This window comes from Taeniopygia guttata, chromosome 4 (assembly GCF_048771995.1).
Source record: "Taeniopygia guttata chromosome 4, bTaeGut7.mat, whole genome shotgun sequence".
In the NCBI taxonomy this organism is placed as follows: domain Eukaryota; kingdom Metazoa; phylum Chordata; class Aves; order Passeriformes; family Estrildidae; genus Taeniopygia; species Taeniopygia guttata.
Window position 1 is genome coordinate 15,567,256 of NC_133028.1, and position 15,363 is coordinate 15,582,618.

Consider the following 15,363-nt stretch of genomic DNA (forward strand, 5'->3'; position numbering starts at 1 on the left):
ATATTTATGCTCTTGTGACATTAATTTCTAAATTAGTTTTGGTGTTAATTACAAAAGAGTAAATTTATATATGTGTGATAAGCAAAATTTTGTATTGATGTCCATATAAAGGCATATTCTCCAATTAGCTGCATTTTTTAAAAAACTTAGGGAGACCCACAGTCTTCCTAGTCCTTTGGTTTGGGGTGTTTTTGTTGAGGTTTCTTGTGCTTTACAGTGGGATTTTTTTGGCTCTGAAATCATTACTGAGATAAAGTTTCCAGTACAATAACCCTAGTTAATGTCTGATGCTTTCACTTTTCTTTTACATCTCTGTTGTTCAAATGTCAGTGATTTTAGCACTGAATTTAACCTTTACACATTTTTCTCTTGCTCCTGAAACCTTTCTAGTTCTTTCCTCTGCTGGATTTGGCTAACAGCAGACCAGAATGCATCATGCACATACACACATTGCTCTTCGAATTCCTCCAGGCACTTCATGGCAAGTCTATTGGATGATGTTGTTCTCTCAGAACAGGCACACAGAACCTCAGATCTGAAAGCCTCTTGGATCTCTCAGAGGAATGTTCCAAACAAGGCAAAAGCCCACCTTTGTGGACTGTGATGACCTGGAAGGTCCTCAAACATTTTGCTGTTTCTTCACATGAGTTTTTCACAAGAGTGAAGTGGAGAACTTGTAACCCTTGTGATGCAAAAAGCTGCATTCATTACCAAACTAACACGAAAACCTGGAAGCACAGGTTTTTAGAAGCCATCTCTTGTGAATCATTCCTCCACTGGACAACCTCAAGCAAATTCTAAGATACAAACCTATATTTCCTGTATTAAAAAAGTTGTCTTTATGTAATAAAATACTATTCTTTTATCAATCTTGTATCTCATTTATAACGTCCATCTTACCCTGGGTAAAGCTGACCCTTTTTTAGGGACTCAAAGTAGGAACCAGATGTAGATTGAAGTATTCAAACAATTTCATGTTTTCAGTAAATGTTAAGTAGAGATAACATGATGACATTTGTGATTCATTTCTAGTTAACTATGGAACAACTGTTCTTTTTCAACACCTTTTTTATCCTCATAGCCTAATGAATCTCACATGAATGTTCATTCTGTTTTGTGGTAGGGAAAATGAGAAAAATATAAGGATGTTAAGTGGCTTCCAAAAATTAGAGATGTACTGCAGTAATGCAGTGCAACTGTTCTTATCTTGTTTTACCCATTGAGTCATGTTGTTTCATTTAAGAATTGAAATATTATTTATTGACCATGCATAGCAGGGTGAGTGAACTGCTCCTGATCTCTGCCTATATGGTTGAATTTGCTTTTCTTGAATACTATTACATATCACTGCCTCTCTGTAATAGGGAGCACACAGCTGGTTTCTGAGTTTCTCTGTTCTCTCTGCTAGAGAATTCTGATTAAAGCCTCAATAAAAATTGCAGTTTATCAGCTGATGCATTCCATAGTGCTAGCAAATATCATAATGCTCAGTGGTAAATTGTTAGTATGGATGTTTATTTAAACCTGGCCAAGCCTCTCTGGTTCTGGAAGCGGTAAAACTCCTAAGGCTAGGCTTATGAAAAAATTGTGTGCTAAGAGGATGAGCATAAATTCTAGACAATAGAAAGGAACTTTGCTTAATGTAAAAGACACAAACAAGTTACAAGCCTGGGTCCAGTCTAAAAATGAAATAGTTCGAAAGGGGATTTTCTTACAGTGCTGCCATCTATGAGTTTGGCTAGATCCCAGAAAAGCCAAAAAGAGTCTTATTCACATTTTGATTATTTCCACTGCTAGTTTTTTTCCACTCCCAGGAGGCAAGACCACAAAATCCAACTTTTATCACTCATGGAATATAGTATAATCCCCTAAAATGAAAAAGGAAAAATGCAGGTGACCAAGAGTATCCTTTTTTTTTTTTTTTTTTTTCCCCCTGGCATCTTATTCATTATACGCACACATTTAAATGCTTTTGGATCTCATCCAACCAGGTGCCATCAGCAGGTCTATGAGAATTTCTTGGAATGTGCATCACCAGGGAACTCTTACTTTGGAGCTAGACTCTAAAAAAGACATGATGTTGGTAAAGTTTTAGTTCTCTCACACTTTCTCAAACAGTAGGTTTTCAGTGATATTGCTTAACTGACAGAACTGTATTAACATTATCTATTTATATATACATATATATATATCTGCACATATGTATGCATGGCACACACTTAGAATTCATCTAAACCTCCATTGAAAGAGATCAAGTCTTTTCTGAATTTAATGCAAGAGGGCTCAGGCCTTTCATATACTTATTCTGCAATTGGCATTTATATGCCTTGATCCTGTTCTGATCCAAGCCTAGTGAAATCAATAGAAAATGACATCACTTGACTTCAGCATAAGAACAGTTGGTCATTTAGTCAAAACTGGTAGCTTGAGATCATTTCAACAAATCATCAAAAACCAGGGTGGGAGAAGTGAGAAGCCATCTAGTCTATTCTCTGCTTCAGCAGAGTATCAAATATAACTACCATGTTCCTGACAGATGTTTACCCAATCTGCTCCTGAAATCCCCAGTGACAGTAATTCCATTATACTGTTAGGCAATTTCTTCCCAAACTAAAATATTCTGATAAGATTCCCTAATATCTAGCCTGAGTCTTTCTCTCTGCAATTTATGACCAATATTTTCTCTACCTGCCGAAGGAAAAGTTTCTCCACTTGATGCACATCTTTCCCAAAGTGTTTTGCTTGTAAATAAACACATTTTTCCAGCTGAGACAACATCTGTCCTGAGTAGATGAAAAAGATGGACCAGACAATAGTTATCTCTCCATCCCAGTAAAACAGCTGACCTTCCCCCAGCAGTGTGCCATTGCTGATCTGTGCTACCCACTGAAAAAATATTCATCTTCCAATGTGCTGTATCTCCCAGACCCCCAAGACCATATCTGAGTCCTTTGTCCCTTATCTTATTTTTGTACAGTTGTTCATTCCTAACCCTGTATTTCTCTTCCTTGAACTCCATGTATTTTTTCAGATGGTTTCTTAAGATTTTTGAATTGGATCTCTTCCTTCCCATGACTTTTGTTTTTTTCCCAGTTAGGCACTGTGAATGTAGTACATATGTTCTTTCTCCTGCTATCCACTCCATCGCTGACAACGTGCAATTCATCACACCCATGAGAGATTCTTGCAGAGCTCTGCTCAGCGTCTGCTCCTGGCTCAACACATCACCTGCCAGAGCTCAAGAAGCATTTGGACAATGCTCTCAGGCACATGGCATGACTCAGGGTGTCCACTGCAGGGCTAAGAGTTGGACTTTATTATCCTTGAGTCCCTACCAACTCAGCACACTCCATGATGCTACCATACATACTCCCTTTCAAGCAGTATTTAATTCAGTTCATAGTGATTTGATCCAGACTGTGCCATAAGACAACAACAAAAGCCTGGGTACAAACTAGACGTATGACATTTATTTACTTTATATTTATGCTCTTTGTTACCTTATTAAGCAAAGAAATTAAACTGGTTTGACACATTCAGTTTACAAATCCATGTTAGCTCTTATTCTTTTTCTTGTTACGCAGTTGTTAACAAATCTTCATTATCTGTTCCAGTGCTTTTCCAGTGACTGTTGCTAAGCTGGGGGGTGTGTAAATCCCCAGCATTGCTGTTGCTGTGTTTCACTGGTAGACAGTGCCTTTTTCTGCCTCCTGTCACCACATCCATGAATGAACTGCTTGCTCAGGGCTTGACACTGCTGACACCTATTTTTGAAGGATTCTGCAAACTTCATCAGGTTCAGCGCAATTAAAATAGACATACATTCCTTTCAAATGAATTCATTTTTTATTGTTATGTCTTCCTAGTGTTCCTATAGTTGGTTTTGTTGATTTTTTTAAACTCTAAACTAATCTTCAAAACATTTTATCTTGTCTTACCAGGATACCAAATACAATATGAAATGCCTAATGCATGTTCTGATTATTCCCTGCAGCACTGTCAACATTACACTGACTGACACATCGGCAATAAAGTGCTACATAGTAAAAAAAGTCACTAAAAATCTAACATGTTAATTACAGAGGCACTTCTTTGCAATAATCCTGAATAGAAGACAGATTGTGAAAGAAGACACTAAAACAAATGTAAAATTTAGAGTATTTATTCTTTGCCTTTTTAAAATTTTCTTTAATTGAAAAAGGGTTTTCTTCAGTAATTATCTGTGAAAAATTAAATATTCTAAGTCTACTTGTTTTTGCATTTTTCTGTTTTGCTAATAGTCATCTAAATCTCAAAAATAATTATAAAAAATGAGTGGCAAAGAAACTCAAAAATATTTTTGTGCCATGATATAAATTCTTTTAGTGGTAACTTGAATAAAAAAAATTAGTATACAATTGTCTTTAGTTCCAGAGACTGCTCTTTACTATAGATTTGATTTCCTTTAATTATTCATGAGATATGCCCTGATGATGTAAAATACATTCCAAAACCTACATTTTTCTTTAATACCATGGACTGCAAGTAAATTGGTAGCCCATAGTAACAACATATGTTTATAATTATGATTACCATCAGGGAATTCAACCTTACTGAAGGATAGAAAAGAGGCCCAAGCAGGGAAACCTCAAAAAATCTATGGAAAAAAAAAAAAAAAAAGAAGGGAAGGAGAAACTTGAAATGGGAAAACCACTCTTGAATAATGGAAAAGATTCAGTTGTACAAACAAGCACAACTTTCAACTGACTCTGCTGCAGAAAGTCCAAGATTTTAGTGAGCAAAAAATATTTAGTAACTAATTATTTTCACTATTCAACTGATCTGTGCAATGTTCTCCTTCTAAGCCCTAAGCATAAATTCTCTGAATTTGTCACAAAAAAGAAACTACTAACTGTTTGGCTACCTGACAGTAAGAATAAAATGCTGCAAATGCTGCTTGATGTTATTAATATGTATGCATACATTTAAAAGTGCCATAGCTAATGCTGAATTGTTTCCATTACAAAATTCATTTTATGAGTGTTCAATAACTCAGCTGTTTGAAATCACACTAAGCTGAAGTTGGCAAGCTTCACTTGTGTGTGCACAGAAGATATGACTTTTACAACACATAAGTGAAAATCTCTAAGTTGTGGATGAATCCTAGAAGATTCACATTTAGAGTTTAGGCTGACTGAGAAAAGCCCTCCAACCTCTTGGATCGAATGCAATAAAGGGAAAACATTCCAGAATTGTCACTGTTCTACTAAATTCAGCAGGTTCAAAACTTTAAAGTTCCTCAGGTACACATTTATCATGATATTTTTTAACCTGAAAAAATCTAATTTGGTAAATGAATAAGATTTTGGTAATGGATAAGATACTTTTACTAAGAGGTGACAAATAATGAAAAATGAATTAAAGGTCTTTCAAATAAATTCCAGCTTGAGATTTTTGATTTTTGAGATTTTTTTTCTTTACTTTTTTCCTTAGATGAATGATTTCCTAAAGAAATTTCAGGCTAGGTAAGCTTTACAATTTTAAAAATAGATAAAATTTATATAACAAGTATCTTACATTATCAAATGTTTTGAGGTAACTTCAAAATGGTGCTAGACTTAATTCAGAGTGATTTTTTTTATGCGTTTTTTTTATATAATTGAAAATCTCTTTTAAAGTTGAAAAATGAGGCTGTAGTATTTCTGCACCTCTTCAGATGGTTAGGGTGAATTGGAACATGAAGTTCATGCAACATTGTTGGAAGTATCTCTCTTACCTGGCTCCAGCCTTATTCAAAATGTGATTGAGCCCTGAAGAGGCCACACTGGCCTGTAAAAAGCTCATCAGGGCTAAGGGAAAGAGAACCTTGTATTGCAAAAACAAAATAACCTGAAATTCTTTATACCCGCAGGGCAGTGCCAACTCGCAGGGTTTTAAAGGTATCTTTTAGCCTCGGCTTCAGGATTCACATGGTTATGATTGAATCTCAACTTTCTTTCTTTCTTTTATTTTTTTTCTTTCATCATTTTTAAGAACTGCATGTCCACACTTCATGGTTGTATGAAAAGATGTCTGATAAGGAAATTGTTCAAAAGCTAGTGAACAATAAGAATTCAGTTCAGAAACTGGAAAAAGCTGAAAAGAGGCAGATCTTCAATAACATAGTGCACATGTCCTCTGGAGTGTTAGGTACTAGAAACTCTAAATTAAGTTCGTTTCTAGTTGAACTCATGGTGATTTCTGATGCTTAATTGGAATGCAAAAAGATTAAATAATAATAAATAACAAACCTCATCGGAAGCAGTGTCATGCACTATTGGTCAAACTTGTTCATTAATTCTCATACCCCAGGGTTCACGCTGAAGAGGAAAAGCTGTGGGCTGAAGTTTTAGGTTTTTTATTAAGTGGTCACGTTCTCCTCTGAAGGGTTTCTGAAACACAGTAACCTATCTACAAATTTATAACTTCACCTAGAAATGCTATTGCTACATTCAGCCAAAATAGTCATTGCCCTTTGAGTCATGCAAAGCTCTGAAAGGCCCTGGACACTGGTTCTCTAGCAGGCAGTGATTTAACAGAAAGACCCCTACAGGAAGAAGCCACATTGATTCAAAAGCTGACTGCACTTAGTAAGACACAACTTTGTGACAGAGCCAGGAACAGCACCTGTAAATAATTTTCTGTTAAAAGAAACTTTTGACCACATGAATTTCCTGGAAAAGAGGAAACTGGTACAGAAAAAAAAATCCTCACTTTGAATTCTTATTTCTTGATTTTACTTGGGACTGAGTCCTCAAACTTATCATAGTGGTAATTACTGGCTACTTCTGGCAAGTATGAGGCTTTCTTTAGATTTTATAACCCAGCTTTCAACTTTTTCCTTTAGTCTCACAACAAAGGTAACGTTCCATTACTACATAATAAATAGTAAAGCCAGTCTTAGGCCCTAAAAATCTATTCCCAGTAGAAATGACTGACTGGAGGGCCCCATGCTTCTTTGAAATGTCTTTACATAATAGTTACATGGGAAAATCTTATTAAGATCTTTCATTCTTGCCTATATAATGCTGACTTTAGCCCTGCACCTTGGATCTGAACTAGCATTACATGATCACTAACAAGATGAAAGCAAATAGCCCTTTAGGCTTTGAGAAGTGGGAACTGATCACAGTTCCAGTTGACTTCAATGGTTCTTTGTGTGCCTCACATCCCTGTGAACCACATCCTGAAATACTGAGCAGGTATGTCTTACCGAGGATTAATAATCTTAGCAACACATTTTTATTTCTGAAATCAGAACTCAGAAGATAAAATGCTCAAAGTTGTTCTTATATGGGAAAAATTATGTATGTAGCTGAAGAATGTATGGCTTATAGCCTTTAGATCTAAGAACCAACTGGCTTGTTTCCAAAATATGTGATGGATTGATTGATTGATTGATTTGAAAATAAATCTGAAAGATCTTTTTACAAAGTACTTAATAAGCTGTAAGTATTTTATACCCATGCCAATAATATTTGGCATGTTTCAAAATTAATATATTGTTATATGTATGAAAAAATACTGTTTAAGCTTCAGAAACTTTTGGGAATTTAGTGATTGGAAACTGTGACCAAAATCATAAGCACAGTTTAAGCATTTAAATAAATAGTATTTGAAAGTCATTTTAGCCAGACCCCTTATATTGCTGCTGAGTGATAAAATAATCAGACTTGAAAACTGTAGTAATAACATAATAAGGAAACAGTTTGGAATAGGAATATTGCAGGGAATAGTACTTCATCTGGGGGTAGAAATAATTATGCAAATGAAAGGAGGACATAGCAAGACTTTAAAAGTCTTCAAGATCCTAACATTATTTCAGTTTTGAAGGGGTGAATGCACTCCAATGACTGATTTCCACTGTCTGCTTGTTGTTTGATATTTGTGATTTATAAGCAACTGAAACTTTTTGCATTCAAGCTTTTTATGACTTGCTGTGTCATAGAGTTGGGACAAATTTTATTTGAGTTCATTAGCCCATGGACCCCTGATGACAGAGGATTTGAGTCTGCTTCCTCACGTAAGGGTACACCTTTTAACTGATATGGGGAGAAAGATATTTTGTATTTGTTTCTTCTGACATATATACAATAAATTTATGCTTAAAGTATGCATTACAGATGTCAAAAAAAAAAAAAAAGAGTATTTAGAATAGATTTTGCTTAGGAATTCAAGGTCTTTATATACAAATACTTTCTTCAAAATTATATTGATCACTTCCACTTCATCTTGAGAAAATGATGGGCAGTCATCCCCAATACCTGGGATGGTCTGGATAACTGCAGTATTCAAGTATGATTATACATCAGGTGCATGGGTGGCAGTGGAGGGGCACTTATCCCTCTGCAACTAAAATCATGGGGTGACACTCTCTGCTGAAGACAATATTCATTTTAGAGCTCAATGGCAAGGGATCTGGAATGGAAGCAGACCCATGTGATATGTGACAAAACCCACAGCAAGGATCTAATTTTAAAAACCAAACACACACCCACAAAATATAAAACAATAAATAAAACCAAAACCAGGATAAAGTACTTCTTAACTTACAAAAGCATGGAGGAGAAATATATTATGGGATACTTCCATTTGGAAGGCAGATGTGGAAACTCTCACCTAACAAATAACAAACTTCTTTCTTGCAGTTCAGCCAATAGTAGCAGTAAAATAACTTAAAAGAAGTTGAACTCAATATGAGATAACTGTTCTTTATATCAAGTAAGGTCAAAATATAAACTATAGATAGGATGTATAAGCATAATCTGTTGATTTTATATAGACAGATTTTGAAATTACTAAAAATAGATGCATTTAAGTTAATTTCCCAAACATGCAGAAAGCTGTAAACAAGACTGACTGGGCAGAAAAGTTAAAGACAACAAATAAATATAAATAAGAGCTTTTTTTAAGCTTACTATCTAGGGAAAAAAAAGCACAGTTCTTTACTCAAAATCCAAGGAAGGTCTGAGAAGAAAGTTATAGGTACTTGGGAATATCCAGGGCTGACAGGGTTCCTGGGGTTTTTTTGTTTCTTTATTTCACTGGGGGGGTTTGGGGTTTTTTTGCTAAGCATATTATTCTACCAGAAGGGATTTTAAAAAAGCATTGACTATTTCAAGAGGACAAATTGCTAAGACATAGAAAAATCTGGCATGTTCTTTAGCTATGACAAAAGGTAACTACACTGGGATGATATTTTTAATGCATTAGGGACAGAGTTGGGTGTTTAAAAAAGTGACTTGGTATAAATATTCAGAAGTCAGAGGATCTCAGTAATCTTCACCCAGGTATATTAAAGGAATGGCCAAGAAAATGTTTGTCATACTGATGCTAATCCATAATAAATCTTGTTCCATTAAGGAAATTCTAGATGATTTGCAGAACGCTACTGCGCAAATACTCAAAAAGTACCAAGTGATAAAATCAGATAACTATTGCCCTAGGTTTAATCCAGTGATTAAACCAATGGGATATCAGACACAGTACTAACCTGAATAAAAATTCACATTAAGAAATCTCAATAATGCCACTTAATCAGTTTCACTGATAATAAATTCAATCAAATCTGACTTATTTTTAATAGATTTCAAGTCTGGCAAAAGTTGAAAAATTGATAAATATAATTTAATTGAATGCAATATACTTAACCTTTTAATAAGGCACTAATTTGTAATGTGTAACAATCCAGTTGAAACACGAGCACTCTACAAGCCCATATTACATGAATTTAGCCCTGAACAACTGACCAGTTGCTAGCACAAGGAGTTTGCAAGGAATCCCTAAATGGATATAGTTATATATCCCACCCTATTCTATTTGGCTTTGAACTACTCAAGTTTTTTTTTGTTTTTTTTTCTTTAATAATAATTTGGAAATAGTAATACAGTCACTACTTTTCATATTTCAAGTTAAAACTAAAAGCAAAGGTGTAGAAAAGATCTAGAATAAAGCAGAATGATGGTTCTGGGTGCCAATGCTAATATCTTTTGGAGAACAGATATCTCATGTTTAATTATCTGCCCTCTGTGACTAGTGCCTGCACTCCAGTATCCATTGACATGTTCCACATATTCCAGTGTTCAATCCTCTTCTCCATTCTTTTTCAGTAGCTGAAGAGGTGTGTATGGCATGTCCATGCAGGGCAGGGAAGATCAGAGGTGAATGGACATGCTGGGAGGAAAACAGCTGATGCTATTTGGGGCCCATGAGCAAGGCTGGACTGACATGAGTGCCAAGGCTGGACTGTACAGTGCTGTACCACACGGCACTGGGAATTACCTGATCGTCTTACTCATTAAGGGAATTCCCTGCCATGCTCCCCTGGGCATCAGAGGCACACCCATAGAGCCTCAGAGCTCAGGCCACAATCCACAACCCACGCATAGTGATTTAATCCAAGCTCCCATATGCTGAAAAACATGGAAAGTCGTAATTTTTCTGCCACAGAATGCAAACAGCAATCCTTATTTATACAGAGACAGAAAATGAGACAAAGGATTTGCTGAACTGCAATGACAGTCATAAAAATTGTGTAGTAACCACTACTTTTGCCCAAAAAAAACTACTTTGTGCACTGAACTATGTAACTTTTAAAAGCACCTCACCTTCTTTTGTCCCATAATTCACCACTCTTTCCAACATATGAACTTCTTTTCTCAATTTGTCTTTTAGCAAATGTCCCCCCCCACCTTTTTTCAAGTGAAGGACTCAATATCTGTAATTCTAATATTTTGGGATTTATTTTTGCAAGGAACTTTTAAATCGATAAATAATGAACAGAAGAAAATTCAACCTGCAAAATAATGGTAAATGGAAAGAGGCAATAGTTTACCAATGAATACATCAGACTCATTCAACAATGTCTGTAGTTGTGACACTGATTGGTTAGTGTATTTGGAGTCTGGTAATTTCTCTAGGAAGGAAAAGTGAGTAGATGGCAGAGACCAAATTACTAAATTATCCTATTACACTTTTATTTAGAAATGTAAAATTCATGTAGACAGACTTTGAATAGACTGGATTTTAACAGCAAAGTAGTGCAATTCAATCTCAGGCACCAGCTAGCAGCAAAGATATTTTTCACCATCTGCTTTTGGAAAATCCAGATTCTTGTTCCCAGTACAGCTCCCACACATTTTCTCTATGAGTGTTCATCTTCCATCCTAAAAGATTTTTAACCTGGTAATACTTCTGAATTCAAAACCCTGTGTAAATTCATATCTCTTCCTGAAATCAATGGTAAAACTCACTTCGACTTCAATAAGCCAAATAAATTGCCCTTTAAATTTTAGAAGTCTGAAGTTGGCCATCTGGCTCCAGATGGTCTGAAACTACTCTTTCAGGACTGATTATCCAGAGATATCTTAGAGAGCAGATTCCATTCCTGCTGGGATTGGAGCCATCAAGTCTAGGGTCACTTCGCCAACACAAATGGGAAGCCACTTCTACCAGTGAACAGCCCACCTGGTTTTCAGTACTCAGGGTACTCTTTACCCTCCCTTTCAGCAAACTGATGACATTTCTTTTACCAACAATTACCCGTACCCTCCCCCATAAAAACAGCAGTGCCCTAAGCTAGACACAAATAGCATTACTGTCATTCTAGTTTTGTGTATCTCTGCACTGTTAACAGTATATATTCTGAATTATATCGGTATATATTCTGTATATTTTATACCCATATATATGTATCAGGCAAGGAAGACAGGAGACCAGCATGGCTGAGTAGAAGCCTGTTGATTAAACTAAAGAGAAAGATGGCTGAAGCAAGGACAGGGAGTCACCCAGGAAGTGTATGGAAACAAAGGTTGGTTCAAGCTGAGGCTGGAACTGAACCTGACAAAGGAAGCAAATAACAGGAAGAGCTTCTAAAAGTATGATAACCAGAAAAGGAAGGTCAGAGGAGGTGTTCCCCCTAATATACAGTGCTGGAAAAGTGGTAGCAATGATGACAATAAGGCTGAGATACTCAACAACTTCTTCAGCTCAGTCTACAATGGCAACCTCTCTTTCCACACAGCTCAAATGGGTGGACAGCAGGATGGGGACTGGGGGAATATAGTATTCCCCAATGTAAGAGAATATCAGGTTTGTGACCACCTGAGGAAATTGAATGTACATCAGTCTATGGGACTCAATAAAATTCACCACAGACTTCTGAGGGAATTGGATGATGCAGTTGCCAAGCTACTCTCCATGATATTTGAAAAGTCACAGTAATCAGGTGAAGTCCCAGGTGACTGGAAAAAGGGAAATACTGCACCTGTCTTTAAAAAGAGGATAGAAAGGAGGATCCTGGGAGCTAGTAACCTGTGACTGGGAAGATAATGGAACAGATCATCCTGGAAGCTGTTCTCCATGGAAAAGCTGTCCATGGAGGACAGGGAGATGATTACAGATGGCCAGCAGAACTCCACCAAGGGCAAGTCCTACCTGACCAACCCAGCAACCTTCTGTGATGGAGTGACTGTGTCAGTGGACAAGGGAAGGACTACTGTCTTTTATCTGAACTTCTATCCTTACTTCTATAAAATTCCCCACAACACCCTTCTCTCTACATGGGAGAGAGGTGGATTTGATGAGTGGACTGTTAGAAGGATAACAAAATGGTTGGACACATCCAGAGGGTAGTGATGAATAGCTCAGAGTCCTGATGGCCATCAATGACAAATGGTGTCTCTCTTGGACCCGTACTGGGATCAGTGTTACTGAATATCTTCATTAACAACACAGATGAAGAAATTGAGTGAACCCTCAGCAAATTTGCAGATGATTACACACCAGAAGGGCAGGATGTCATCCAGAAGGACCAGGACAAACGCAGTAAGTGGATCTATGGGAGTATCAAAAGATTTAAGAAGACCAAGTGCAAGGTGCTGCACCTGCATTAGGGCAACCCCAGGTATCAGCACAGGCTGGGAATGAACAGATCAAAACCAGCCCCTGTTGAGAAGGACTTGGGGATTCTGGTGGATGAGAGGCTGGGCACAAGCTGGCAACGTGTGCTCACAGCCCAGGGAGCCAAATGTGTCCTGGACTGCATCCAAAGCACTGAAGGCACCAGGGCAAGAGCAGAGATTCTGCTCCACTCTGCTCCACTCCAGTGAGAGCCCACCTGCAGTGCTGCATCCATCTCTGGGGTCCCAGCACAGAAAGGACAGGGACCTGCTGGGGTGAGTCCAGAGGAGGCCACCAAGATGATCAGAAGGATGGAACATCTCTCCCATGAGAAAAGGCTGAGAGAATTGGGATTGTTCAGCCTGGAAATGAGAAAGCTTCAGGATGACCTAACTGTGGACTTCCAGTACCTGAAGGGAGCCAACAGAAAAGACAGAGAGCAGCTTTTTACACATAGTGACAGGAGGGGGAATGGCTTCAAAATGGAAGAGAGTAGGTTTAGATTAGATATTAGGAAAAATTCTTTACTGTGAGGGAGGTGAGGCTCTGGCACAGATTGCCCAGAGAAGATGTGGGTGCCCCATCCCCGGAAGTGTTCAAGGCCAGTCTGGTGAAAGCTGTTCCTGTCCATGGCAAAGGAGGTGGAACTGGATGATCTTTCAGATCTCTTCCAACCAATGCCATTCTATGATTCTATGGTGCTATAGAATATTCATAAATACGTACATATATTCACTATATATTTATCAGCATGTATTCCAAATTATTTCCTGTTAATACACTTGATACCATAATAGGAAATATTAACATATTTTATGTTTTTTAAAACAGTTTAAAATCCAGAGGGCCTGCTGAACTCCTACAGAAGAAACTGTACACTCCAGTTTTTTCTCAGTTCAGAAAAAATACAAACAAACCAAGCTTTCAGTCTTGTATACTTGTATCAGTCCATTTTAGTCCCTGTAATTCTCTTCACAAGGCAATTATGTTTGCAAGTGTTTTGTTTACTATTTATAAAGGATTTCAATCTTCTGTGTAACATGATTCAGTGGTCATTTTTTTGCCAAAATTTCTTTTAAAAATTCATGTGTATTTATAGCAAAGTATTTTTAATGCAAAATGGAACAAAGGCAGAAGTCCTCTGCTTTTCTCCAGAAAAAAAATGCTTTTACCCAGCCTCTAATTTTCACCACACAACCTCATCAGTTCTGCAAAGGCCTCTTGAAATGCATTCTATGGAATTAAAAAGAAATTACATGTATACTACTGATGGTGTTTTAATGGAAATAATAGAATTGTGGAGGTACTGGATTGAAGAAAGCAAATGAAGGAACAAAATATTCATGAAAAATAAAGAATAAGAGTTATGAAATTTACTCTTGCATAAGTTTTACTTCTATTCCCAAGAAATGAATCGGAGTTAAAAAATTGCAACACTATTTCAGGATAATATTAGAGCTGACTGAATAACAAGAAAAATATTTCATAGAAAAATAATTTCAACATTATTTCTATTCCACAGTGTACTAGAAGTCAGACCCATTTTCTGTTAAAAATAAAAATGAATTTTCACATTTTAAAATCAATATGAAAATTAACATTGAAACCTCAGCTGAAGCTAAGCGAATTCAAGCTAGGAAAAAGATTTCTGCAGTGAACACAATTAACCCCAGAGCACTTTACCAAGGTTTTGTGTATTTTCTATTATTAGAAATGCTTAAACCAAGACTGGAATGAAGTTTTGGTTTTTACTGTCTGGTTTTTTCACCCTGAAAAGATAATCAGTGGTTCCAAGCAGAACCACTGAACTCAAGGTAAGTTCTAAAGAGGTTCAGATTGGACAATGACCATATGCAGGTCCATCTGCCTTTAAAATTTATTAGCTAAACTCTGCAGAGGAATAGTTAATGACATTAGGAAGAAATAGCTTGGGATTTCATTTTTTTCAATAATTACGCAAATGTGATCACGAGGTACAGCTTTAAAACTTTTCTGAAACTGCTTTACAAATACCAGTATTTGGAGATGTGCCTAAAATCTAGTTAAAACAGCTGATCCCAAGTGATCACAAAGAAGATAAGGAATTTCTCTCTAATCAGTTTGAATATCACTAATATTTTGCATATTCTGTTACCGATAATGCTTTTGAGCTCTTTGGAAAGGTGCAAAATCATTATTTTCCACTTTTTATAGTTGGAGGAATTGAAGCCCTGATAAATAAGATAACTTCCCTAAGGTCATTCAGCTTGTCAGAAATAAAATTGTAGTCTTCATACCGAATTTGCTTCTGCAGCCACTAAAGAATGTGAGCAATGCAGCCCTGTTGTATAGGTAGCCCAGTAATGAAGGAAAACTGGGTTTGGAACTATGTGCCTCACTTTTACTCTCATGTGTAGACATTGTGTGTTTCCCAAGCCAAATGTTTCTTTTACATCATTTACCAGC

General features: G+C 36.7%; 1 long non-coding RNA gene across 1 annotated transcript in view; it reads left to right on the plus strand.

Moving 5' to 3' along the window:
* Positions 1-13,957, plus strand: part of LOC140683913 (uncharacterized) — a 30,616-nt gene extending 16,659 nt beyond the window's left edge. The window contains exon 3 of the long non-coding RNA XR_012055538.1: positions 391-13,957. This is a non-coding gene — a long non-coding RNA (uncharacterized lncRNA). The remainder of the gene's footprint in view (positions 1-390) is intronic.
* Positions 13,958-15,363: the final 1,406 nt, after the last annotated feature.